The sequence below is a fragment of the Chiloscyllium plagiosum genome, unplaced genomic scaffold (genome assembly GCF_037043375.1).
Source record: "Chiloscyllium plagiosum isolate Xiang-an unplaced genomic scaffold, Cpla_swu_hap1 HiC_scaffold_3, whole genome shotgun sequence".
NCBI classification, from domain to species: domain Eukaryota; kingdom Metazoa; phylum Chordata; class Chondrichthyes; order Orectolobiformes; family Hemiscylliidae; genus Chiloscyllium; species Chiloscyllium plagiosum.
In genome coordinates, this window is record NW_028270141.1 from 140281679 (window position 1) to 140308098 (window position 26420).

Below are 26420 nucleotides of genomic sequence, written 5' to 3' on the forward strand. Positions count from 1 at the left end.
GGACCCTATTCCAACCCAATTGTATCCTCAGCAAAAGGGGCACCCCATTCCAATCCCATTGTGACGCCAGCAGGAGACCCATTCCAAACCCATTATGATGTCAACAAGAACAGTGGACTGCATTCCAGCCTCAGTGGGACGTCATCATGAGGAAAGAACAACATTCCAACCACATTGTGGCGTCATCGGGAGGAGAGAACAACATTCCAACCCTATTGTGAGGTCAGTGGGAGGGGAGGACGCCCCATCCCAGTCCCATTGTGATGTAAGCCACTGCTATACCCTCCGCAGTGACGACACTTCCGTGCTGACATCAGGTTCGGTTGCAGTACCAAGTTGGTATGAGAGGGCGAGCCTGGTGACGTCAGAGGCACTCAGTCAGCCCCAGACAGAGGGGTTGTGAATACAAAGCTGGAACCTTCATTCCCGGGTAGGTGAGAGCTTGTTCTTATATTCTCCTCTCTGTGCTATTGAAAATAAGAAGGTTGCAGTTTGATTTGAAGTTTGCTTGCAGTATTGCAGAGGGAGGTGCCTGTGATTTGTGTGTGTGAGGGAGAAGGGCTGCAGCAGATTTGCTCACAACACATTGACTCATTCTCCATGTAATTGTCACCCGCACCTCGCGGGTCTGCACTGTGTGCCGCTTAAAATTAGCTCTCGGATGTTTTCTTTTCCCACAGTTCAACCTTTTATTGCCGTGAGCTTGCTGGTATTCTGAGATCTTTAGCTAAAAGAGGATTTCTGATCTGTCCCGAGGATTGTATTGGGCGACAATTTCAGCCGGAACAGCCTTTCATTCTGAAAGCTTTCAAGTCCCGTTATTAATCTTGTAAATCAAACATCGGACGGCTGGAGGATCCTCCAAAGAAAAACGCCGAGCAGTTAGATATGTTATTCCTCTCCCTCCCCCTTCCTCTCTGCCTTCCCTCTCTCTGGCACTGACCTTATTTTGAAGTGTTCCTTTATAACAAAGCTGCTACCAAATATCAATAACAAACACTGGGCTGTAACCGCAGTATGAAGTCTCCAGACTCTCTCTGCACTTGCCAGTTTGATATCTTTTTAAATAGACAGTTTTTATGCTGTTACATTGTGTTACATTGTTTTCCACTCCATCATCGAAAGCTTGTAGCGGAAAAACCCTGCTATATTTGGTAAGCAGTGCACCAGAAATGAATCCGACACTAGTCCTGCTTATCTACATTTATTGAAAAAGGGTTGGTGAGAAAGCTGCCTACTCCCTTCCCTAGTTCGGACTGCATTCAGTTTCTTCCCAAATTAAACGCTTTCTTTCAAGCTTTAGCTAGTTATGATCCACTTTGTAAACTGCGGTTTACCCTGGGTGCGCTTTCCTTTTAAGTTCATGACCATTTGCTGTGTTTTGAGTCTGATGTTGAATCGAAAATGTTGGTTTGAAATACTCTTCTTTCGCCAAATTCTACTCGCGAGTTCTCACTCGCCCTCACCCCCATTGTTAGAGACCGAGTTGTATTAGAAGTGCATTAGGGAGCGGATATTGGTAGCCCAGACTGTCAAATGGGCCATTTGGTGCTGTCATAGCCTTATACAGGTGTAACTACAGGGTGCACATCATTTGTGCTCTTTCCTTCTTTGTTGGGATTTGATAAAATGTTACTTTTTCTCTCCCTCAAAGCAGTCTCTTATTTACACGCTGTGTTCACAGAGCCTTTATTATAGACTCAAAATCTTTTACTGTTACAAAGCTGTGCTAGATTCGTACTTTGTGGAATCATGTATATAATGTTTCTGTGTGAATTAGGCAGGGAAAAATAGTTTAATAAAACATTTCTACAAGAGCATTTCTGGGCACCATGTGGGACTCTGTATAAGGATTATATACATTATCAATGTGCATATGAGTGAGTGAATTCTAATTTGATGTGCAGCCGTTGTATGTGTTCTCTGGGAGGCTGATACTGCTGTAGAAACACTGTTGTTTTTATAATCTCTCGTTTAACGGCTGAATGGTTTGGTAATTTTTAATGATCCCACAGTCACGATTCCAGCAATACTAATTCAAAGTAAAATGAAAAGTAACAGGTTCGGGATAAGAAATGATGACTCTACATTCACACTATCCTGACTTGGCAATACATTGTCATTCTTTCAGTGCCGCTGGGTCAAAATCTTGGAATTCTCTCCCTAATAGAATTGTGAACCTATAAAGCCATAAGATATGGGAGCAGAATTAGGCAATTTGATTTTTGAGTTTGCTCCACCATTCATTCATGGCCGATATGTTTCTCAACCACACTCTCCTGCCTTCTCCCCAAAACCCCTAAAGCCCTTACTAATCAAAAACCGATCTATCACTGTCTTAAATACCCACAGCCTTCTTTGGCAATGCATTCCATAGATTAGGTACATTCTGGCTGAAAAAACCCCTCCTCTTCTCCGTTCTAAAGGGTTGTCCCTTCACTCTGATGCTATGCCCTTGGGTTCTAGTCTCTCCTACAAGTGGAAACATCTGCTCCACATCCACTCTATCCAGACATCTCAGTATTCTACAAGATCTCCCCTCATCCTTCTGAACTCCACCAAATACAGATCCACAGTCCTCAGCCGTTCCTCGTATGACAAGCCCCTTCATCCCTGGGATCATTCTTGTAAATCTCCTCTGGACCCCATTCTTCATCAGATACAGAGCCCAAAACCACTCTCAGTATTCCAACTATGGTCTGACCTGAGTTTCATAGAACCTCAGTAGTACATCCCTGTTTTTGTATTAGATTAGATTCCCTACAGTATGGAAACAGGCCCTTCAGCCCAACAAATCCATACTGACCCTCCGAAGAGTAACCCACCCAGACCAATTCCCCTACCCTATATTTACCCCAGACTAATGCACCTTTCACTGTGGGCAATTTAGCCTGCACATCTTTGGATTGTTGGAGGAAATCGGAGCAAACCTACACAGACACAGGAAGAATGTGCAAACTCCATACAGATAGTTGCTAAAGATGGGAAATGAACCTGGGTTCCTGGTGCGGTGAGGCAACAGTGCTAACCACTGAGCCACCGTGCCCTCATGACATGAATGCTAACATTGAATTTGCCTTCCCAACAACCTAACTGCCAACTGAATCTGCGTATAAATCTTAGGAGAATCCTGAACCACAGCTCCCAAGAACCTTTGCACTTCAGCTTTCCAAAGCCTATCTCATTTAGAAAACAACCTGTGCCTCTGTTCTTCCTACCAAAGTGCATAACCTCACACTTTCCCACATTATATTCCATCTGCCACTTCTTTTCCCACTCTCCTAGCCTGCCCAAATCCTTTTACAGCCTTCCCACTTCCTCAATACCACCTTTCCCTCCACCTATCTTTGTGCCATCTGCAAACTTAGCAAACCATGTGCCCAGTTCCTTTGTCCAGGTCATTAATGGTATTATGTTAACAATTGTGGTCCCAGTCACTGGTGATTTCACTAGTCACCAGCTGCCATCCTGAAAACATCCCTTTATCCCTACTGTCTGCCTCTGCCAGTCAGCCAATGATCTATCCATGCCAGTACCTTGCCCTTAACACCGTGGGCTTTTAACTTATTTAGCTGCCTCCTGTGCAGCACCCTGGCAAAGGCCTTCTGGAAATCCAAATAGATCACATCCATTGACTCCCCTTTGTCTAACTTGCTTATTAACTTGTCAAAGAATTCTAACAGATTTGTCAGGCGTGACTTCCTTTTGACAAAGCAGTGGTGATTCAGTCCTTTGTAACTATTCTGAGTACTCCGCAATCTTAAACTTAATGTTGGACTCTCAAATCTTACCAATGACCAAGGTCAGGCTAACCAGCCTATAAATTCCCCTCTTCTGCCTCCCACCCTTCTTAAACAGAAGTGTTACATTGGCCATTTTCCAGTCCTTTGGGACCCTCCCCGACTCCAGTGAATCCTCTAAGAACACCACCAATGCCTCCACAATCCCCTCAGTTATCTTCTTGCAATTGATTTAATTTCATTTCTCACTAACAATGCAGTGCTGATCCCCCTGCCTGTCATTTAATTAGGATATGTTAGTTTCCAGCCTGGCTCCAGTTACAACCACATCTCTGTGATACTCACAATGTCCTACCTACCAATTTCAATCTGCGCTCCAAACTAATTTGCCTTGTTTTGTATGCTGTATGCATTCAAGTACAATATGATCAGTCCTGCATTGACTGTCGCCTTTCTCCTAGTTATCCCTTTTATCTGCTGTGCCTGAAGATAGATCCCTGAGCCTTTCTGTCCCACACGTGCACACACACCTATCTTAGTTCTATCCACAGACCTTAGCTTTAATAATACGCCAGCATTGCCCACATCCCTTGAACAAATAGAAACGAAACTGTAGTGACTGGAAACTATTTATATTTAGAAGCCCAGCCATTGTATATTTTTAAAATCCTGTATGTATCTGTGCCACTTAAGACAGGAAGTGACCTTGCACCCTTTTAACTAAAAAAAATGTCAAATTAGGGCAAACGTTTGCAAAGACCAGAATATGAAGAGTGAATATGAAGAGTTCCACAGAAAAGGATGGTTCTTCTGACAAATTTGGACTGGTATTTATCTGTCACATAATCCATATGGTTAATCCCAGGTGCTCCCTCTTTCCTCATTCCCTTCTATTCCTCAACCATCTATCTAACTTATTCTTCAACATTGACGCTATCTCTAATTTCACTCTCAAATTCCTGTGGTGCCTTTCACAGCCTCACAGTCTGGCATGGGGTTTGCTGTTTGAAAGGGTTTTCCCATTCTCTGCCCAAACTTTCATTCATGTTCTGGACCCATCACTTACTGCGAACAGCTTATTTCAGTCAATTCCGTTACATCCCTTCTTCACTCTGAGCACTTGTAACAAGTGGTCCTAATTCCGAAAACATTTTTGTTTGTATTTGTAATTCCACAAGCCGGGCTGCATCCTAGAGAAATTGCACCTCCTGATTGCCTCCAGATCTCTTCCCGAAATCCTGAGCACAAATTTACAAACAGTACCCCGGCTGCAGTCTTTCCAATGTTACCAACATTCGCCAGTTCATTTTGCAAGGGGTGCAAGGAAAAAGCATTGAAAATGTTGACAAGTACAGTATTTGTGGACTGACATATGAAGAAAGACTGGATTGCTTATGATTGGATTCACTGGAGTTTAGAAAAATGAGAGGGATCTCATGGAAACCTGCAAAATTCTAACAGGATATGGAGTTCAAAACTAGAGGGCATATTTTTAAGGTGAGAGGAGAAAGATTTGAATGAGACCTGAGGAACGGTCTTTTCACACAGAGGATGGTTCGTATGTGGAATGAACTGACAATGTGGTAGGTGCATATACAGTTACAATATTTAAAAGGCACTTGGACAGATACATGAGTAGGAAAGGTTTAGAGGGATATAGGCCAAACACAGGCATTGGAAATAGTTCAATTTGGGAAATTTGATTGGTAAGGACAAATTGGACCGAAGGGTCTGTTTTAGTGCTGTATGACTCGATGACAAGGAGAATGTGGGAAGTATGTTCTCAATATCTTGGGAGTTCAGAACCAGAGCTCACTGTCTAAGGATACAGGCTAGGCCATACAGGAATCACATGAAGAGAAATATCTTCATCCAGAGAGTGATGAGCATGTGGAATGGTCAGCTACAGAAAGCAGCTGCGGCCATAGCGTCGAGTATTTACAAGGAGGAGGTAGATATGATTCTTACGTCTAAAGGGAACAAAGAGTGTGGAGAGAAACTAGGAGTTGGATGGTCAGCCATAATCATGTTGAATGGTGGAGCAGGCTCGAAGGGCTGAATGGCCTACTCCTGTACCTCTTTTCTGTGTTTCCAAAGAAATCAACATGTCTTTGTCAACCCATGAAATTCTCTGGAAAAGAAAATAAGACCTTGCTGTCTTCCCATGCCTCTGCTTCAAGCATGTATTTACACTCACCTTCAGGGATGGTCAGTGCCTCAGCTATTCCCTGTAACTGTGGTCCAAACTCAAATAACTCGGTGCCAAATGCAAATGAATAAGTTTTTAAATCGATAACCGATGAGAGCAAACCAATTCAAGTCTTGTTTGTTATCAGCTTTGAAGCCTCCAGTGGGACTTTGGAGGTAGTTTATTTTACTGCTGGCCAGCCAGAATAAATGTTAAAGTTAACTTTAAAAATGCACCTTTAAGTCTTGATTGAGCAGTTGATGAAAGTAAGCATTGAATTTAGTTTTTAAATGTGCTTTCCCTGTGCATGGCTGGGTTAGCTAGCTAGCTTACCACTTTACTACCTGGAAGGGGATGTGTTACTGATCCTGGCTGCTGTTGCTCTAAGGGCTATAAGGACTCTGAAGGTGATGAGTGTCGACAGCTTCAGCCTAGCTCTCTGTGTAGATCCATAACACAAAAATGAGCAGTTAGTGTGAAAGCATAATTTGTGCCAGTTTTTGCAAAGGTTCACTGTGAACAAATAAATGGTCACTAAATGGGTCTGGCATTGAGTCTGATTCTGGACCTTCACACATTGAGGCTAGTTTATAAGGAGCCTGCAACCAAACAGAGCCATTGAGCTAAAACAATGAGCTCAAGAGACAGATGAGAATGAGAGGAATAGAGTAGTTGATGGGAATTAGATGAGGAAGGAAGGATGGATGGAGAAGCATGGATCCAATGGGCCAAATGGCCTGTTTCTGTGATATAAATGTGTTGTCAGTAATTGACTAAAGTATCCATTTGGTAAACAATAAATTGCAATGCTACTGTTGATTTTCCTGAACTGACAAGTTACTATTGGTCATTCATTGAGCATTTCTGTTTTGGAAGTGATTGGCTGTTGTTGTAATTTTTGAACTTCTATCTACTGAACATTGACCAGTAGATTTCCCCCTTTTTTTAAAACAAGATATTAAGTAGGAGTGCTGCTTCAGCAATCTGATTTGATTATTGTATGGTACAAATCTGTGGCTGATTTGCTCCATTCCACTTCCTCAATAAGTGAATGATGATTGAAAACATATTGCTGTTATTGGAATATTGCAAATTAAGTTTGTATAGCAGCCTTTTTATAGTCAAAATTATCTATTATCAAGTAACAACTGCAAGGGTTTTGCATCACGTACCAACATAATGTTATTTGCATTGCCTTTCCTGTGGGAGGAATTGGATTGTTGTGGTGAATTAAGTGCAAGGTGCATATCTTGTAAATCACAGGATTTGTAATTTCCACCAACTCATGACCTTGAATTTGCAAAGGTTAAAAAAAAAATTATGTAGCGTACCTTGATGTTAAAATGCTTCTGCGTTAAATGTGTATTCACATCTCTTCCATTGCAAAGCGTGAGTTCATAGAGTCAAAGAGATGTACAGCACGGAAACAGACACTTCAGTCCAACTCGTCCATGCCAACCAGATATCCCAACCCAAACTAGTCCCAACTGCCAACACCCTGCCCATATCCCTCCAAGCCCTTCCAATTCACACCCTCTCCTTTCGACATTGTGCTGTATAAATATTGGGGAGGCTGATTGTTTGATCAAAAGGTACTATAAAGTATTTTGATGGCTGATGGTGGATCTGTGGGCTTTTCTTAAAGCAGCAAAGACTGGGGCAAGAGAAGAACTGATTACTATGCCCAATGTCTCTGCTTCTGAAGAGGTTGATGAACATGAGGTGGTTAACTGCCATCCAGTACTTCACTCAGGGGCCATTTAGGGCTTTGAAGATGGGTGTTACCAAACAGGTATTCTAACTGAACCTTACCCAGTGCACACCATGTCCCTACACATGCACTTTCCAGTAGATGACTGCAAAATGGACTGTGATAAGTTAGAAGGCACAGCTTTGATGGGAAGCAAAGCAGGGATAGTTGTAAATGAAGTTTAATGTAGGGATGTGTGAGGTAAACTTATCTTGAACTTATGGAAGATAAATTGGTATATTTCAAAATTATAATAAAATAGAAGTTTAAAAAAAGAGGCATTTTGGGGTTCAGCTCCAGAAATCACTAAAGGTGAGGTGAACGTTGGCCAAACACAAGAGGTCAACTCTTTCTGAATTTCACAGAGTACAACAGAAACTAAGGGGCTGTGCAGCCTGGAATTTTAGAATTCCTCAAGATTCCAAGAGGAGCTGACTGGGTTGACAGTGAGAAATATTTCCAGTAGCTTGGGAATCCACAACTGGGAGACATGGTCAAAAACATAGCGAGGTCCCAACCGTCATGCACTTAAGAATCAGTTTTGTTGAAGGATGGTTGAAGTTTGGGGCTCTTGTCTTCACAAATGGCAATTGATGCTGGATGAAGTATTAAATTTGTTAGCCATAGGTACTAAGTAATATGGAAGAAACGTGGGTATTGGGAAATAGTTAGAGATGGGTATTGGAAAATGGATAGAGATCCATTATGTTTCCATCAAATGATGCAACAACTTGGCCAGCTACATACATTTCTCTTATTCCAATGTTTCAAAGCCTAACAGAATATTGGTCTTTACCTCAAAGAGCTGGAAACCATAGGGAACAAAGTATTCTTCAGTTGGACCAAATCTTAGTCAGACCCCAGCTGAAGTTCAGGTCAATTTTAGACACTGCACCTCCAGAAGAATATTTTGGGTTTCAGGATCTCCACGTTAATACACCAAAGGTTAAATTTTAAAGGCAGCTTTGGCTCCTATTTCCTTGGGTATAGAGGATGGATGGAGATCAAATTGAGGTGTTTAAAATGATTTGTTTCATAGAAACATAAGACCTGAAGGAGGCCATTCAGCCCTTCGAGCCTGCTCTAATACTCATCATGATTTTGGCTGATTGTCCAACTCAGTCGCCTGAACCTGCTTTCTCCCAATAACCTTTGATCCCATTCACCCCAAGTGCTACATCTAGCTGCCTCTTGAATACATTCAATGTTTTGGCATCAACTACGTCCTGTGGTAATGAATTCCACAGGCTCATCACTCTTTGGGTGAAGAAATGTCTTCGCATCTCTGTGCTCAGTGGTCTGCCCCATATCCTCAGACTGTGACGCCTGGTTCTGGACGCACCCACCATCGAAAACATCCTTCCTGCATCTACCCTGTCTAGTCCTCCTAGGGTTTTATAAGTCTCTATGTGACCCTCCTTTGTTCATCTGAACTCCAGCAAAAAACAGTCCTCAGCTAGTCAATCTCTCGTCATATGTCAGCCCCGCCATCCCCGGAATCAGCCTGGGAAACCTTCACTCCCTTGAGAGCAAGAACATCCTTCCTCAGAAAAGGAAATGGATAGATAGACAAGAAATCTGTTGCATCTGGGAAAATCTGGAATGAAACATCCCAACCATAAAATGGGTGCTCAGCCATTAAGGAGTGTACTTGAGAATCCATTCTTCACCAATAGGATAGTGTAAGTCTGGAATTTGCTCTGTTGTACAACTCTGGAGTCAAGGGCGGTTGAAGTATTCAAGAACGTGATTGATCATTTTTGTTTCCCAGGGTAAGGATATCCAGGGGTGTGGATTAGATGCTGATAAACCATCATCTAACTGAATGAATGGTGGAGCCAACCTCTGGAGCTGGACTGCCCTTTGCTATTCCTGTGCTCAGGAGCTTGAGCTCCTATGTCAACAAAGGAATGATGGCATTGTCTATAGCCGATGGCCTCACTGAGATCAGTGAAGCCAACATGGACTGAATTGACGCCAGGAATTGCTGATCTTGCGTCTCTATTGCTGCTTTTGTCAGTCCTGTAAACAGCAATGATATCTTATTGATTCTGTGCTGTAGGTTGTCATGACCAGTTTTGTAGCTTTCTAACCTACTTAATTGTGATTTCTGGAAGTGGGGGCAGGGGAGAAAGAAGGTACTGAATTTTGTCACTGCAACTTTTACGAAGTATTTTTTACATTGCAAAGATAGGCTGTTATTTTACAGCAGGGTCAGAACATTTCTTGACACTGAATAAATTGGTACAGAATAGTTCACAAAATGGAATGATGTTTGCATGTCATGGTTTGTAATTTTAATTTAGTGTGCACGCACGGTGAAATAGCCAAGATATTCAATGTGAGATACCAACCAGATCTCTCGACAAACATCATATTTGTCCCAAGGATTTTCAAATCTGGAGGACCCTTGGAACTTACAACCAGCAAAGCTTGAGTAGTGTAAACATACAGGCCCTCTAATCTCTCAATGTAACCAAACAATTCTGTTAGCTAACTATAATTTTTAATAAAATATTCAATGTGGAATAAAACTGCTATAAGTCGCCATAAAACGAGTGGAGTGTATGCAGGGATTCTTGGTCAGGAGTAAATTGGTGTTACTCAGACATGTTCATGTGACATTCAGCCAGAATTTACAATCAGGACAAACCGTTCCCATTGAGAACAAAAAGGGAAATGAAATCAAAGGAGGATTTTGTTGGCTTGAACTAAGTTGATTGATTCATGGGATGTGAGTGTCACTGGCTGGGCCAGCATTTGTCGCCCAGCCCTAGTTGCCCTTGAGAAAGTGATGGTGAGCTATGGCCTTGAACTACCGCAATACAAACTGGGAAAAAGTGAGCTGTGTCCTGCATGGCAGAACCTGAAGAACTCATTTATGTCATGTACACAGCAATGTTGCAGCATGTTACCTTGTAGACAGCAATGTCAGAACATGTTACCTTGTACACAGCAATATTGGAACATGTTACCTTGTACACAGCAATATTGGAACATGTTACCTTGTACACAGCAATATTTCAACATGTTACCTTGTACACAGCAATGTCAGAGTATGTTACACTGTAGGTATTATTTTCATGGTTGAAACTGTGGCTGTGAATTGTCACCTCTGCAGTCAGACCAGGCAGAAAGCAGTCAGGAGAAACACTGTTTTGACTCTGAGGTTAAGCAGTTCTAAGTAATATTTATCTGGACCTTTTTACAAAAGCCCTGAAGTAAATGTTCATTTTTTAAATAATATTTGTTCCACAGCATCAAGGACTGGTTAAGGAAAGAGATATTTCATAGAATCCCTACAGTGTGGAAACAGGCCCATCAGCCCAACAAGTCCACACCGACCCACCAAAGAGGGACCCTCCCAGACCTACTCCCCTATCCTACATTTACCCTTGACTAATGTACCTAACCTACTCATCTTTGAATTGTGGGAGGAAACAGAGCACCCGGAGGGAGCTCACACAGACACAGGGAGCAAACTCCACATAGACAGTCACCCTGGGCCTGGAATCAAACCTGGGTCCCTGACACTGTGAGGCAGTAGTGCTAACCACTGAGCCACTGTGCTACCCATTTCTGCTCATCGTGTCCGGGCTGTTCTGAAGGAACAGTTCACCTGATGGTATACTCCTGTCTTCCTTCTCCTTGCAGCCATTGTAAGAGTTTCCTTTTTAGCTAATATCCGTTCCCTCTTAAATATGTCAGTTGACCCTGCCATTCCCTCTGGCAATACAATCAGATCCTACCCACTCTCACTGTGTGGAAAGGTTTCTCCTCTCGTTACCATTGTTTTTTCAGCAAGCTCAGTTGAATCTGTGCCTTTTTGTTCTCAATGGGAACGGTTTGTCCTGATTGACTCTGTCCAGGGACCCTTCTAATTTTGAATTGCCTCTTGTCAGCCATTACCTCTCCAAGAGAAACAGTCCCATCCTCTCAAATAGTCCTTGGCTCCTTCCCCAACATGGACTTTTGCAATAATCGATGTTGTATGGCTGTTACCTGTACTGGGACGGAGGAGCAATTAGTAACTCTCAACTTGTCCAGACTTCTGTTAAACTACTACAGTCTGTTTAATGCATATAAATATGCATGTCATTAGCAGGCCCAGGAAATGTTTTACAGAAACAGAAGTTGCTGGAAAAGCTCAGCAAGTCTGGCAGCATCTGTGAAGAGAAATCAGAGTTAACGTTTCGGGAAATCCTTTGTAGTCTACCCTTCCCACCAGCAGGTACTTTAATTTTAGTCGTACTTACCTGTGCGTTTGATGTTGCTGCAAATTCTGAGCTTCTGTTTTACTGAAGCTGACGGGAGGTTTTGAGCTGGTTGCTGTGGTGACAATGAGGTGAATGCTGCAACAGTGGTTCACAATCAGCAGAGGCCGGAAATCTGAAACAGACGCTGAAATTGCTGGAAAAACACAGCAGGTCTAGCAGCATCTACGAAGAGAGAAACAGAGTTAATGCTTTGACGCCAACATCTTCATCCAAACCACCAACATGTTTTTAAAGTATTGCTATGAGGTTTTTGGTGAAAAGTTGCATGCGACTAATTGTTTGCGCCATTGCCTATTGTTGCATTTGTACCAGTCCTTTATTGACAATATTGTTGTTTTTAAGAATGCCTATGAAGGTGTCATTTATGTGCAGAACTCATCTGTAGTGCTATCCTTCTTGTGAGTGATGTCTATGCCAGAAGAGGATTGTACTTTTTGGTTCAAAAGGTTTCCCCCTGCAGTTACGTTTATAAGTTCTACCCGAGCACTTAGTGCTGGGGCTGCAACCTTTTAAAGTCTAACTTGCTGCTGCTCTTGTGTAACAGCTGCTACAGGATGTGGGTTTAAGATAGGTGCTGCAGAGTTTCCAAGATGCAGGATTCGGTATACAAAGGTTCAAGTCATCTCCCAGCACAATCAGCAGAAAGTTCTTTACTGCTGACACAAAAGTCTGTTTTCACTCCTGTGTAGACCCTGGCTTTGTTGATGAATGTAGGTGTCCACTGTGCACACTGAGGTCAGCTCACACCAGGATGGTGATCACAACTACACAGGGTTCCAACTTGGTGTGTTTGGTGGTTTGATTGCTTCCATTCTGCAAGCACTAGGGGAATTTGTTTTTTGAATCATATTTGAATCATTTGCATCTCAACAAGTTGAACTTTAAAGATCCCAACTCTCAGAAATCATGAGCTAAGAATCAAAGTCTTATTGCGTTTCATCAGATTATAGATGAGTAATCCGAAGCATTTTATCTCGACATTTTGTATAATTCTTCTTTGGAATTTCTTCAGAGAAGAGTCATCTTGGCGTCAAAGCATTAACTCTGTTTCTCTCTTCATAGATGCTGCTAGACCTACTGTGTTTTTCCAGCAATTTCAGCGTCTGTTTCAGATTTCCGGCCTCTGCAGAACTTTGTTTTCATTTTGTCTAAGTTTGGTCAAGCATCTGTCTCCTCCCTCTGTATTTCTGTATGATATGGTGGTGCTGGTGTTGGACTGGGGTGGACAAGGCCAGATGTCTCACAACACCAGCTTATAGTCCAACAAGTTTAATTGGAATCACAAGCTTTCAGAGCGCTGCTCCTTTGTTAGGTGACCTGATGAAGGAGCAGTACAGTGTTGCTGAACAAAGTGACCTTGGCGTGCAGGTTCGTAGCTCCTTGAAAGTCGAGTTGCAGGTAGATAGGATAGTGAAGAAGGTGTTTGGTATGCTTTCTTTTATTGGTCAGAGTATTGAGTACAGGAGTTGGGAGGTCATGTTGCAGCTGTACAGGACATTGGTTAGGCCACTATTGGAATATTGAGTGCAATTCTAGTCTCCTTCCTATCGGAACGAAGTTGTGAAACTTGAAAGGGTTCAGAAAAGACATACAAGGATGTTGCCAGGGTTGGAGGATTTGAGCTGTAGGGAGAGGTTGAATAGGCTGGAGCTGTTTTCCCTGGAGCGTCAGAGGCTGAGGGGTGACCTTAGAGAGGTTTATAAAATTATGAGGGGCATGGATAGGGTAAATAGACAAAGTCTTTTCCCTGGGGTTGGGGAGTCCAGAATAGGGGGCATAGATTTAGGGTGAGAGGGGAAAGATATAAAAGAGACCTAAGGGGTAACTTAGAGTGGTAGTGTATGGAATGAGCTGCCGGAGGATGTGGTGGAGGCTGGTACAATTACAACATTTAAGAGGCATTTGGATGGGTATATGAATAGGAAGGGTTTGGAGGGATATGGGCCGGGTGCTGGCAGGTGGGACTAGATTGGGTTGGGATATCTGGTCGGCATGGATGGGTTGGACCGAAGGGTCTGTTTCCATGCTGTACATCTCTATGACTCTATGACTCTACTCCAAAAGCTTGTAATTTCAAATAAACCTGTTGGACTCTAACTTGGTGTCATGTGATGTCTGACTATATTTATGTGAATAATTTTAGAATATTTTTACTCACTTTTTCACTTATATTCAACTTTCCTGGTTCTAATTGTAGCAAGTGAGTGTTTGATTCAGGAGATTTCATTGGTAGAAATGTTTTATTCATGGAATGCAAGCAAGTTTAATTCCTATCTTTGCTAAAGTGCCTTTTTGATGCAGCTGCTTTTAATAGTAGTTCTTCAACATAAAGCAGTACCATTACTGAATCCCCACTCTCAACATCTTGGGGATTACCATGGACCAGAAACTGAACTGGACCACTCATGTAAATGAGTGGCTCCACGAACAGATCAGAGGCTCGGAATACTGCAGTGATAACTCACCTCCTGATTCCCCAAAGCCTGTCACCACTACAAGGCATAAGCCAGGAGAACGATGGAATACTATCCACTTGCTTGGATGAGTGCAGCCCCAACAAGAATCAAGCAGATGACTCCATCTAGGACAAAGCAGTCACTTGATTGGCACCATATCCACAAACATAACCTCCCTCCACCGCTGATACTCAGTAGCTGTGGGGTATACTGCAGATGCAGTGCAGAAATTCAAAGAAGATCCTTAGACAGCACTGTCATGACCACTTCCATCCAGCAGATATATGCGAACATCACCACCTGCAAGTTCTTATCCAAGCCACATACCATCTTGGAAATATGTCATGGTTTCTGCACTGTCACTAGGTTAAAATTGTGGAATTTCCTCCCTATGAGCATGATGGGTCTATTTGCCCAGCACATGGACAGCAGCAGTTCAAGAAGGCAGCTCACCACCACCTTCTCAAGGGTAACTAGGGGTGGGTAATAAATGCTGGCCCAGCCAGTGATGCCCACTTACCCAAATGAATAACGATATTAACTTGTATCAATCTTTTGCTTTTAAATATGTTCTCCTTCCTCTTTCATTTTCAGAGTTACTGCCAAAGTGGCAAATATTATTACTGGATGAAGGATAATCCTGTTCTCAAACATTTTGACTTTTCAGACCTTTGAACTAATTATTCAGTACACCTTCCAGGAATGGAATAGATTCTTTAGCCTATTTGATTGATCTCCAAGAATGAAAGCCAATATTCAACTGTCTAGTTCTTTCTTGACCATTCCAGAGTATTTGTTACCACGGTCCCCCAGACAGCTTGTTTCAAACTTTTACGATTTTTTTTGTCAGTACCTAATGTTTGAATTTATCTGTGCATCAACCCAATACATTATTTTTCTGATTATTCATTTATGGGATGTGGGCGTCACAAGCTGGGCCAGCATTTATTGCCTGTCTCTCGTTGCCCTTGAGAAGGTGGTGGTGAGCTACCTTTTTGAACCGCTGGAGCCTGTGTGCTTTTAGATAGATGCACAGTGCCATTAGAGAGGGAATTCCAGGGATTTAGCCATGAAGCCTCCTGCCCTATTTCTGGAAGTCCCAGTAATCCAATGTATCACTGAGGTCCACCCACCTATTCCCTTAAAAAACCTTCACAGTGTGAATTAATTATACTGTCTTGGCTTCCTTTTCTCCCCTGTAAACTTTCCAGTCTTTCCACGTTGCTTTGGATGAAAGCTCTTTACATGTTTTTACTAAAAAAAAAGTCTGATTTTGACTCACGCTGTTGTGCTTGTTTGGAGAAACTGAATGAGTCAGTACTACCCTGTGACTATGGAAACTATGATCAGTTTCACAAAATCACACAAGTGTTACGGTGCAGAAAGGGACTGTGCAATCCATGGTGCCCATTACCAGCTCTTCGAATGAGCGTTACTACCTCATGTTTAAAAAAGCAAATCTTTCCTGAGCTTCTGCTCTGGGAGCTGTGTCGTTTTATCAGTCTTAAAAAGACCTATTGACCCTACTAGGGAAAAAAAAGGGATTTGGGTCGGGAGGTTTTACTAAACTCCTTATATTCCCATCCTTTTCATACTTGGAGCAATTCAAATGTATGATCAGATTCTTGTGGGTTTGTGAGATGATGGCTGGAAGTAACTTTTAACCTCCGGTATTCCATCTGCACAACCTGGGGAACTGGCCACAAAACATGGTCATTTAAAAGCAATGGGTTACTTTAGTTTTTGCTTTCTTGGCTAAATCTAGGGAAAAGAAAGAATGATTGTAATATTGGGAGTCTTTTAGGTTTGTTCTGTGACAACTTGGGTTTATTGCTAAAACAACAAACCCTGTCAGCCACCCACTGTGGCTCTAACGTCTTACAAGTTCTGCCGTTCAGAAATGTGATCAGAGCATGATGGCAGAACAGCGAGAGGGACGGGGGCACAAACAGGAGGAGGAATTAAAATTCAAAAGGTCTCCATCATTTGAGAGAGATTCAAGAATCGGAATTGTGGAAATGACTGAATTTGGAAAGCGTGTTTTGCTTCAGCCAATAATTTGTGGTCATTAGTCATTCACAGAAACCAAGTTCAAGCTGCAAAAGCTCGGAAAGGAACTATTGCACGATTTTGAAAGAAAACATTGTCAAAATGCTTCTTGCATTTGTAACCAGCCTTTTGAAAACCAGCTGTGCCACATTGGATGGGAAAGATGTACTTTCAATTTAATCTGTTTGTTGAATTACTGCTTAGTAAACATTCCATTTTGCAGAGGCTGCAGCTTTAATAATCAATGCTGTTCTATTTGTCTGAGTGCCCAACAGCAGTCAGAACAATATTGAAGTTTATTTTAACCAGCATTTAATGGAACTCATATCTTTCTGTTGAAATAAGGCCGTCGTTTGCCATTGGAGAATTTCGGTGCACTGCACAGCTTTCAGTTCAAATTTTATCTTCTTAAATTCTGACTTTTGGATTTGTAGTAGTTTTAATTTAATTTGTAGAGATTAAATTTTGCATGAAAATTGTGTGAATAAGTAGCCCCTTTTATGAAAAGCAATGGTGACACTTTTCAGAAAGCATTACTTTTAAAGAACAGTTTTTATTTTAAGACTACCTTCTGATTAAACCATTCAACCTCTGTTATCCTTGTGTACCAGTGGCAGCTCCTTTGCTCTGCTACAGCAGAGAGTAGGTTCGAGGCTCATGGCAGGTTTTGAGCACATAATCCAGCTTGTTCCTTTCAGTATTACATTGGAGGAGTGCTCATGTGCCTGGGGTGGCCACGTTCAGAGGGGATTTTATGTGGAAACCTGGTCTTTCACAAAACCAAAAAAATCTAAAAATGAGCAGCGAGTTCTACCTCGGCTAAGACTATTGAAGCAGATTAACTTTGTCAGTTATTCAATAATTGTTTGTGGACCTTCTATTAAAGTGCAATTGGCAGTTGCTTCCCTGTGTAACAGTAGCAGCTACACTCCTGTAGTGATTAGAACCAAGGCTAGGTGGATCTTCCTGACTATGAAATCCTTGATAGGTGTTGTTAACCAGGGCCAATCGGGGAACTCTGACTGACAGATATTAAAAGGAGATGGTGTCAATGACTCTCCACATGAAAATAAAAGGTGACCTTGTGACGGGATACCAGCCTCAGTGGAGTTAGTTTACATTTGACAGTATTTTGTGAAAAAAAAACAAATTAACAGGATATTCATCGAGTTTCCTATTCTAGTGCCTGGCTCTGAGCTGGCTGGTCAGAGCCCATTTACTGTGCACATGTAAATAAATGACGGGATACCGGCCTCTGTGGAGTTACTTCAGCTCCCAAAGTATTTTATTCGCTACAAAAGTTCGACAAAGTATCCTAAGGTGAGTCCTGTATTGAAGTAATTCATTCTTGCTAGCAGAAATATATTAGATGGCCATGTTAAGAGATTACATGCTCAGGTTCAGAAAATAAACTTCTTTCTTAAATACCCTCTCCAGTCATGTATAACTTGGACGTTAGAAAATTAGTGATTGTGGAATATGAGTTGTGCTTTGTTGAAATGTTGTGATTCAAATGGCTTCAGTGATAAGGTTGAGGGGAAAAGAAAAGGGCTGTGCACAGGGAATTACAAATCTGTATTCCTGATGCCATGCCGTGTGCTTGAAGTAAATTTGTGACCTAATTTTAACTTTTATATTAATTTTGTTTTTCTTTTGGGTGGAGCAGGATAACTCTGCAGCCTCCCTCGACAAATCAAAATTTACAGACGACACACAAAACTGAAGTGAGAATAACCAAGGGGAGTTGTACAACTTTAGGAGGATGTAGAGTAGCAGATTGGGTGGAGAGATTACCGATGAAATTTAGTGCAAAGAAATGTGCAGTGATAGTTTCTGAGTGGGAAAGTGAGCGCAAAGGGATATACAACGTTAAAACGGTAATACCTGAATTAATTGTTTCTCTGTTTAAAAAATTCTTGAGGGTTCATTAGTGGGAGAGTGAGTGGAAAGATCGTAATTAAAGGTCTACAACACAAAAGCAGAGGTACAAGTGCTAGTTAGAACATTGAGTATCCAGGTTCAGAAAGGTTACTAAGGCCAGTGAAAAGGCACAGAATGGATTTTATAAGCTAATACCTAGCAGTACTACTTACAAGAAAGCATGGGTTAGCATGATGGCTCATTGGTTAGCACTGTTGCCTCACTGCGCCAGGGACCTGGGTTCGATTCCAGCCTCGGCTGGGCGTCTGTGTGGAGTTTGCCCATTCTCCCTGTGTTTGCGTGGGTTTTCTCCCACAGTTGAAAGATGTGCAAGTTAGGTGGATTGCCACACTAAATTGCCCAAAGTGTCTAGGGATGTGTAAGTTAGGTGTATTAGCCATGGGAAATGCAGGGTTACAGGGAAAGGCTAGGATGTGGGCCTGGTTGGGATGCTCCTTGGAAGGTCAGTTTGAACCAGATGGGCCAAATTGCCTGCTCCCACACTGTAGGGATTCTGTGACTTAGTCACAGAGAAAGTCTGACAAAGCAAGTAAGAGAAAAATGAACATTGCCCTCATGCCTTGCCCAACCCTAAGACATCCCAAATCTCTTCATTTTCAACCAGCAACTAGAAGACCAAAACTTAGATGCTGAGAAAAAGGACAGTAAATAACAATTTTTTTTCTTGAACAGTGAAGAAGAACAAAGAACCGGGGATGCTGGAGATCTGAAACAAAAGAAAGAAATTGCTGGAGAAACTCAGCAGGTTTGACAGCATCTGTGGGAAGAAAGCAGAATCCAGTGCCTCTTTATCAAAACTGTTAGCAGCAAGTAAAATGCTGAAGGTGGGATTGGGAGGAAAAGGTGGAGTAGGAGCCCAGAGAGAGAGAGATGTGAAAGTGTTAGGTGACCGAGAAGATTCTGGATAGCAGCCCAGGCCCGAAAACCTCGATTTTCCTGCTCCTCAGATGCTGCCTGATCTGCTGTGCTTTTCCAGCACCACTCTAATCCAGGCCAGAAGAAAAGCTGAATGAGTGATACTGAGAGCTAAGAGTAGGAGAAAATGGGTGAGCTGTACTGAAAGCAACCTATATAGAGTGATAATGGACCTAGGAGGAGATGAGAATGGGTGATTGTGCTAAGAGCAACCCACGTCATAATAGGTGTGGGGGTGGGTTAAAAAGCTTGAAAGGATGGGATCAGGGTCTAAAGTTATCAAACTCAATGTTGAGTCTTAGGGGCTGCAGAATCCCCAAGTGGAAAGTGAGACGTTGCCCTTTGTGCTAGTGCTGAGGCACACTGGAACACTGCAGCAGGCTTGAGACAAAAATGTTGGCGTGGGAACACCGAGCTGTGTTGAAATGGCAGGCAATTGGAAACTCAGGGTCCTTTTTACGGACGGAACATAGGTGTTCTACAATGCAGTCTCCCCAGTGGACTACGTTGAGTGAAGTACAGAGAAATCACTGCTTCACCTGTGTCTGGGGCCTTGGATAGTGAGAAGGGAGGAGGTAAATGTGGGTGTTCCATCTTCTGCAATTGTATGGGAAGATGCTTATGGAGATGTGAGGAGGGGCAATGGAGGCGGACTGTACCAGAGAGTCCCAGGAGGAACAGTCCCGGAGGAATACTGATAAAGGAGGGGAGGGGAATGTGTGGTCGTGGCATCCCACTGGGTGTGATGAAAGACAAGTTACAATCCTTCGCGTGCGGAGGCTGGTGATAAGTAAGGACCAGGGTGACCCCCTCATTGTTGTGGGACGGAAGGGGTGAGGGCAGAAGGGAGATGAGTCAGAAACAGCAAAGGGTTAATGGACTCAAAGTGTTAATTCTGCTTTCTACTCACCAATGCTGCCAGACCTACTGAGTTTCGCCAAACTGAATTTCTGTTTTTCTTTTCTTCAGCAGTGTTGGGAGAGCACTATTTTGGAAGAAATAGCTATGGAGCTAGAATCCACAGTACCTTTCAAATCTGTAAAAGGGGACTAACTGGACAGCACAACATCAGTACAGTGTGCTGAAGGATTGCCTCATGTCGTTTAAACGACAACTTTATATTTAGACTAGATTCCCTACAGTATGGAAACAGGCCCTTCAGTCACCAAGTCCACACTGACCCTCACGAGAGTAACCCACCCAGACCCATTCCCATATCCTATATTTACCCCTGACTAATGCACCTAATACTATGGGCAATTTAGTATGGCCTGTATATCTTCGGATTGTGGGAGGGAACCCACGCAGACGCGGTGAGAATATGCAAGCTCCACGCAGGCAGTCACCCAAGGCAGGAATCAAACCCAGGTCCCTGGCACTGTGAGGCAGCAGTGCTAACCTGTGAGCCACCGTGTCACCCCACTTATATAATGCCTTTTGCATCATAAAATATCCCCAGCCATTTCACAGGAGTATCTAACACATGATTCCAGTTGGAACATATTGTGCTTGTTTTACATGTTTTTGGTCTTTTGCTGCAGCTGTGATAGCATTCTTGTCTTTCATTCAAAGGTTATGGGTTCAAGTCCCACTCAAGAGACTTGAACAGTTAGTCAAGGCTGACAATTCAACACAATGTTGAGGGAAACGGAGAGCCTGAATTGCCTTTCTGATAGACTTCGAACAGCCCAAGGCATCATTTTGAGAGGACGAGCAGAGTTCTGCCCAGCATCCATCCAATGTTTTCCCCTCAGACACAATTACAATAGATGATATGGTTACTTATTTCATTGCTGTCTGTAATTAGGCACAAATTAATGTTTTCTGCAATTTAAATGTCACCATACTTCAAGACAGCTTCATTAGCTTTAACGCACCTTGGTACATCCTGAAAGGCACTCTATAAACTTCACGTTTTTCTTGACGTTTTCATTGTATGCCAGTTCTGTGAGAGTGTGCTGTCTGATTTGAGGTGGCAGTGAAAACGTTGGACTGTCCTGCTAGAAGATTGAGGTAATTTTGACATCTTCTAAAGTTTTGAAATGGCAGAGTGGATAGAAAGTATTTCCAGCAGTCGAGCAAGTCTCAAATGACGATGAACAACAATGCAGGATAAAATGTGATCATTTAGAATTGCTTAACTCTGTGCATCAGGGCAGAAAACCAATAAAGAAAACGCTTTACATTGGCTTGTGAATCTCTGGCACGTTGCTGTTAATTGAAGTCGAACCATATCTGCATTTAGTAATATCAAATAGGGGATGGAAAGCAAGTGGAGCTGGGCAGGCACTTGGGATTCCAACTGCAGCTTATGAGATGGACAAACCCCAGAATGGGCTGATTTTTTCGAATGGCCAGTTTCTGTGTTGTGGTTTCTATGCCAGTGATTACAGCTGCCACGTGTAATTTATAGCCTAGAGAGACATATCTTGCAGTTCTGCTCCAAGCCATACACTGCATCGCAAATCTGCCAACAGATATGATTGTAAGAAATGTAAACTATCGCAGTGGTGGATTTCTTTTTCCATTTTATTTTGAAGAGATGACTAAACCTTTTGAGAAAATGAGAACTCAACTAGCATAATTCAAAGCAACGTGTTTGAGTCTTTTATTATGGCCAAAAATGGACATATACCTATTTTAATTTTCCTCTTTTTTTATTCTCTCATCATGAGAGAATCCAAATCCATGTTGTTCAACCTCAGGCATTGTCATGCTCACTGAAGACTTCTCCCGTTAAATTAAATTGTGGGTGCACTCTTCACTAACAAAAGCCAACGACAGTTGAATTAATTCTAATTTATTCGAAAGCTGATTAAATTTCTATTTGAAAACTGAAGAGCCAATTTCTAATGAAGCTCCTACTTTGTCTCTTACACAGTTTCAAAAACAGGAAATGCAAGAAGTCTGTATAAAAGAGACTGAGGGCTCTATTTTTGTAATGGTCCCAAAGAAGGGACCTCCCAGAAATGTCAAATTTGTTTGTCCCTTCTGAGCCTAACTGATTAGTTGCTGCTCATTGACTTTACTTCAAAGTACGAATCTTCAGTGTTTGTGTCGCTGCAAATTATCCACCACATTATTTTGCTGCAGCAGTTGGGCTATAGTGTTTGGTCGGGATTGATCATGCCAGCCTTAATGGTAGGCTGATCGCCCAAGAGTTATACCTTCCACTGCTGGTGGGCTCAATGAAATCAGCCTACTTGCTAGATGGTTCTGCATTGGGCAACTCAGGACAAGTAATAACTGCTGACCAACCAGTGGTGCCCATGAGTGAATTTAAAAAAAAACGTGATCATGTCTTGAGATATTGTGAACAGTTGGAATCCAGGTGTGTGTTTTCCATGTTGTTCATACCTCATCATAACAGGGGCAGCACCGTGGCTCAGTGGTTAGCACTGCTGCCTCACAGCACCAGGATCCCAGGTTCGATTCCAGCCTCGGGTGACTGTCTGTGTGGAGTTTGCACATTCTCCCCGTGCGTGTGTTTCCTCCGGGTGCTCCGGTTTCCTCCCATAGTCTAGAGATGTGCAGGTTAGGTGAATTGGCCATGCTCAATTGCCCGTAGTTAGGTGAATGTAGGGGAATGGCTCTGGGTGGGTTGCTCTTCAGAGGGTTGGTGTGGACTTGTTGGGCCAAAAGGCCTGTTTCCACACTGTAGGAACTCTAATCTAATCTTTCCAGATTATGTAGTAGCGCACAGAAGCAGGCCATTCCGCTGGCATTTATACTGTTTGTGGGGAGCTCCCTTTAATCTTCTCCTCCTGACCCTGGCAGCATCCCTTTCTATTTCTTTCTCCATTGTCTGTTTATCTAACATCCATTGAATGCACTGCACTCTGTGGTAGGGAGTTCTGTACTATAATCAATCTCTGGGCACAGGTGCCTGTCCTGAATTGGATTTGGTTGTGAGTAATATTCATGGTCATGAGAATAGGACTCGTCAACAACTTCTCCACATTTCTCTCAACAATCCCTGTCATAGACTGGATGACCTCTGTCAATGAAGAGTCTGAGCCTATTTCCTGATAGAATTAATCTGTCAATTATGCCAGTCATGGAGGGGGTGAATGTTTAAGTTGGTGTCTGCCATCTACAAGTCAGGTGTAAGATGGAATACTCCCCACTTGCCTGGATGGGAGCAGCTCCAACACCACTCATGACACTTGACACCATCCAGTAGAATGCAGCTGCTTGACTGGCATCACATCCAGCACCTTAAGTATTCACTGCCTCGGTGACAGACACAGTGGCAAATGGGAGTACTATCACACGATGCACTGCAAGGTTCCTCTGACAGCATCTGTCAAACCCATGGCATCTACAACAGTATAAAGAACAGGGACAGCAGATTCATGGGAACACCACAACCTGCAAACTCCCCTGCAAGCCACACACCATGCGTAATAAAATAAAGGCCAAGTCAACGGTGCCCACATCCCGTGAATGAGTAATTTTTTTTAAAAAGCCATGCTGTTTTCTTTTAAAGAGGAAGAATAAGTAGTGTGTTAGTAGAGGCCTTTAAGATTTTGAAAGGGTTTTACAAGGTGCGTGTCGACCGTGTTTCCACTCGCACGAAGCCCAGAGCCAGGTACAAATATTCTCCCGAGAATTCCAGGGAAATATCTTTACATGAATGTTTGACATGTTCCCAGAATGTCCTCTGTCTTTCCCAGATACTGATGGGGTAGTTTGTTACTTACTGCCATCAGCTGAGACCGCTTTGGGGAAAATCTGACAATTGAGAAACACTGCACAAAGTGGCCGTACGGTGCAAGTGCACAGTTTTGCTCGTTCTGGCATCTTTGGAAAGCCTCCTGTCCATTTGTTTTGTCATTGCAGCTGTTGCAGCCGGAGCTCACCTAGGGACTCTTGTTGCTCATACCCGGAGTTGGCAAGAAATTGATCCTGAGGGCTGTGAGTGATGAGTGTAGGAATGATTTGAAATGAAAATGTGTTTTAATTTTCTATCAGTGGTGCCGATCTATCAACTGGGGAAGTTGGCTGCTCTGTCAAGAATTATCAGTTGACTTTGCACTTCATAGAATCCCTACAGTGTCGATGCAGGCCATTCAGCCCATTGAGTCAATACGGTCTTCCAAAATGCATCCCAGCCAGACGCCTACCCCATCCCTGTATTTCCCATGGCTATTCCACCTAACCTGCGCATCCCTGGACACAATTGACAATTTAGCACGGCTAATCACCATTGGACTTGGTACAGGAGCATGTCTTGCACCCTGAAGATGAACAAGGGTGATCAGTGGTGGGAGTGTTGGCATCCGTAATGTTAAACTGCAGACTGCCCACATGTTGGCAGATGGTTTACAGTCACACAGCCTGGGCTTTGCTGTGGTGGAATAGTGAAAGGAATTGAACCTCTTCCTATTCAGCTTTGTTTCATAATGAACCAGCTCTGTGAGTTTTAGTTGGCATTTTGGCTGGTCCTGAGAGTTATCCTGCTCAGCACATCACATCACATCACATCACATCACATCAATGTGCTGTAATCTGAGAGCCATGCAGTGTAGGAACATTGCCATCAGCATTGTTCCACTATCAAAGCAGAGGCTGGAAACCAGGTATCTGCAACGGAACCACAACAGGAGGTGAATTATGCAAGCATGGCAACCTCTGGTAATACTGCAGCCCTGCTTCTAGCAGCACTACCGTGATGCAACAAAAACGGGTTCACAGACCATGCCGGATGGAACTAGTGTGCTCACTCCGTCAGTTTGGAGAGAGACCACACAACACTGGCTGCAATCAAACACACCTTCATTGGCAGTGCTGTGAGGTTGAAGTGGTGCTATGGTTCTTTGTAACAGGTTGGTTTGTGGGTGTAGTTTCCCAGCCCTAATTGTTCTAGAGCTGAATGGCTTACTGGGCCGTTTTTCAGAAGGCAGTTGAGCTGGACCAGGTCAAAAGATCAGCGATAGTTTCGCAGTCAGCGTTCCTGAGACCTAACTTGTATTGCAGATATTATTAGCTGAATTCTACTTGCTGTGGTGAGGTTTGAGCCCACATCCGGAGAGCATTAACCTGGGCCTTGTGATACCTTGTCCAGTGACTGTACCACTACGCTACTGCCTACTCTTCAGCTGCCCACTAGTGAAAATGCTATTTCTGGAAGTGCCAGTCATTTTCTTCATGGAGTAATGAGGGATGTTTTCTCGCTGCTAATTTGATTGGGTTTTCCCTGGAACTATGAAGAAGACTTGGGAACAATGGCAGTGACTTTCAATCTTTTGCTTGATTGCCTTGTTTTGACTTTGAATGGAGTTGAGGAATGGGGGTTGGGGAGGTGGTGGGTGGGATTTAGTCAACTGACACCTGGGTTGTTAGCAAATAATGTAATCATGAACAGACCCAAAGGAATTGTCAAATGCATATTCACAATAGAGAATTACACAAACAATAGAACAGTGTGAGGTAAAGTTTGTGAATGTTGTTAGTGAAACTCCGGGTTTTTTTGTTTGTGTGCATGTAGTTTTTAATATTCCCCTATTATTGGAGAGACATGAAGGCTAGACACTTCAGTTATGTATGCAGTGTGGCAGGCAATTTGCACATAACAAACCCCTACAAATGGGCACGTGATAACGACCAAATCATTTTTTTGTTGATGAGGGATAAATGTTAGCCCCAACATCATTGGCACAAGGCGGCACCGTGACTTAGTGGTTAGCACTGCCGCCTCACAGCGCCAGGGACCCGCGTTCAATGAGGGATAAACGTTAGCCTCAGCATCAGTGGCATGGGGCAGCACGGTGGCTCAGTGGTTAACACTGCCGCCACACAGTGCCAGGGACCTGCGTTCGATTCCAACCTTGGGTGACTGTCAGTATGGAGTTGGCATGTTCTCCCCGTGCCTGCATGAGTTTCACCCGGGTGCTCTGGTTTCCTCCCACAATCCAGAGATGAGCAGGTCAGGTGAATTGGCCATGCCACATTGCCCATGGTGTTCAGGGATGTGTGGATTAGGTGCATTAGTCAGGGATAAATGTCGAGTAATGAGGAATGGATTTGGGTGAGATACTCTTTGGAGGGTCGGTGTGGACTTGATGGGCCGAAGGGCCTCTTCCACACTCTCGGAATTCTAAT

At 43.0% G+C, this 26420-nt stretch overlaps 1 protein-coding gene across 6 annotated transcripts in view; it reads left to right on the top strand.

Annotated features, from left to right (window-relative positions):
- Window positions 1-341: 341 nt before the first annotated feature.
- LOC122548458 (tyrosine-protein kinase Fyn) overlaps window positions 342-26420 on the top strand; it is a 336794-nt gene continuing 310715 nt past the window's right edge. For 3 of the 6 annotated variants that reach the window (XM_087983880.1, XM_043687155.2, XM_087983889.1), the window contains exon 1: window positions 343-430. The gene's annotated coding sequence lies outside the window, so the exon portion shown is untranslated. Of the gene's footprint in view, window positions 435-26420 lie in introns of all 6 variants that reach the window. The other 3 variants (XM_043687161.2, XM_043687156.2, XM_043687157.2) reach the window with 3 other exon arrangements.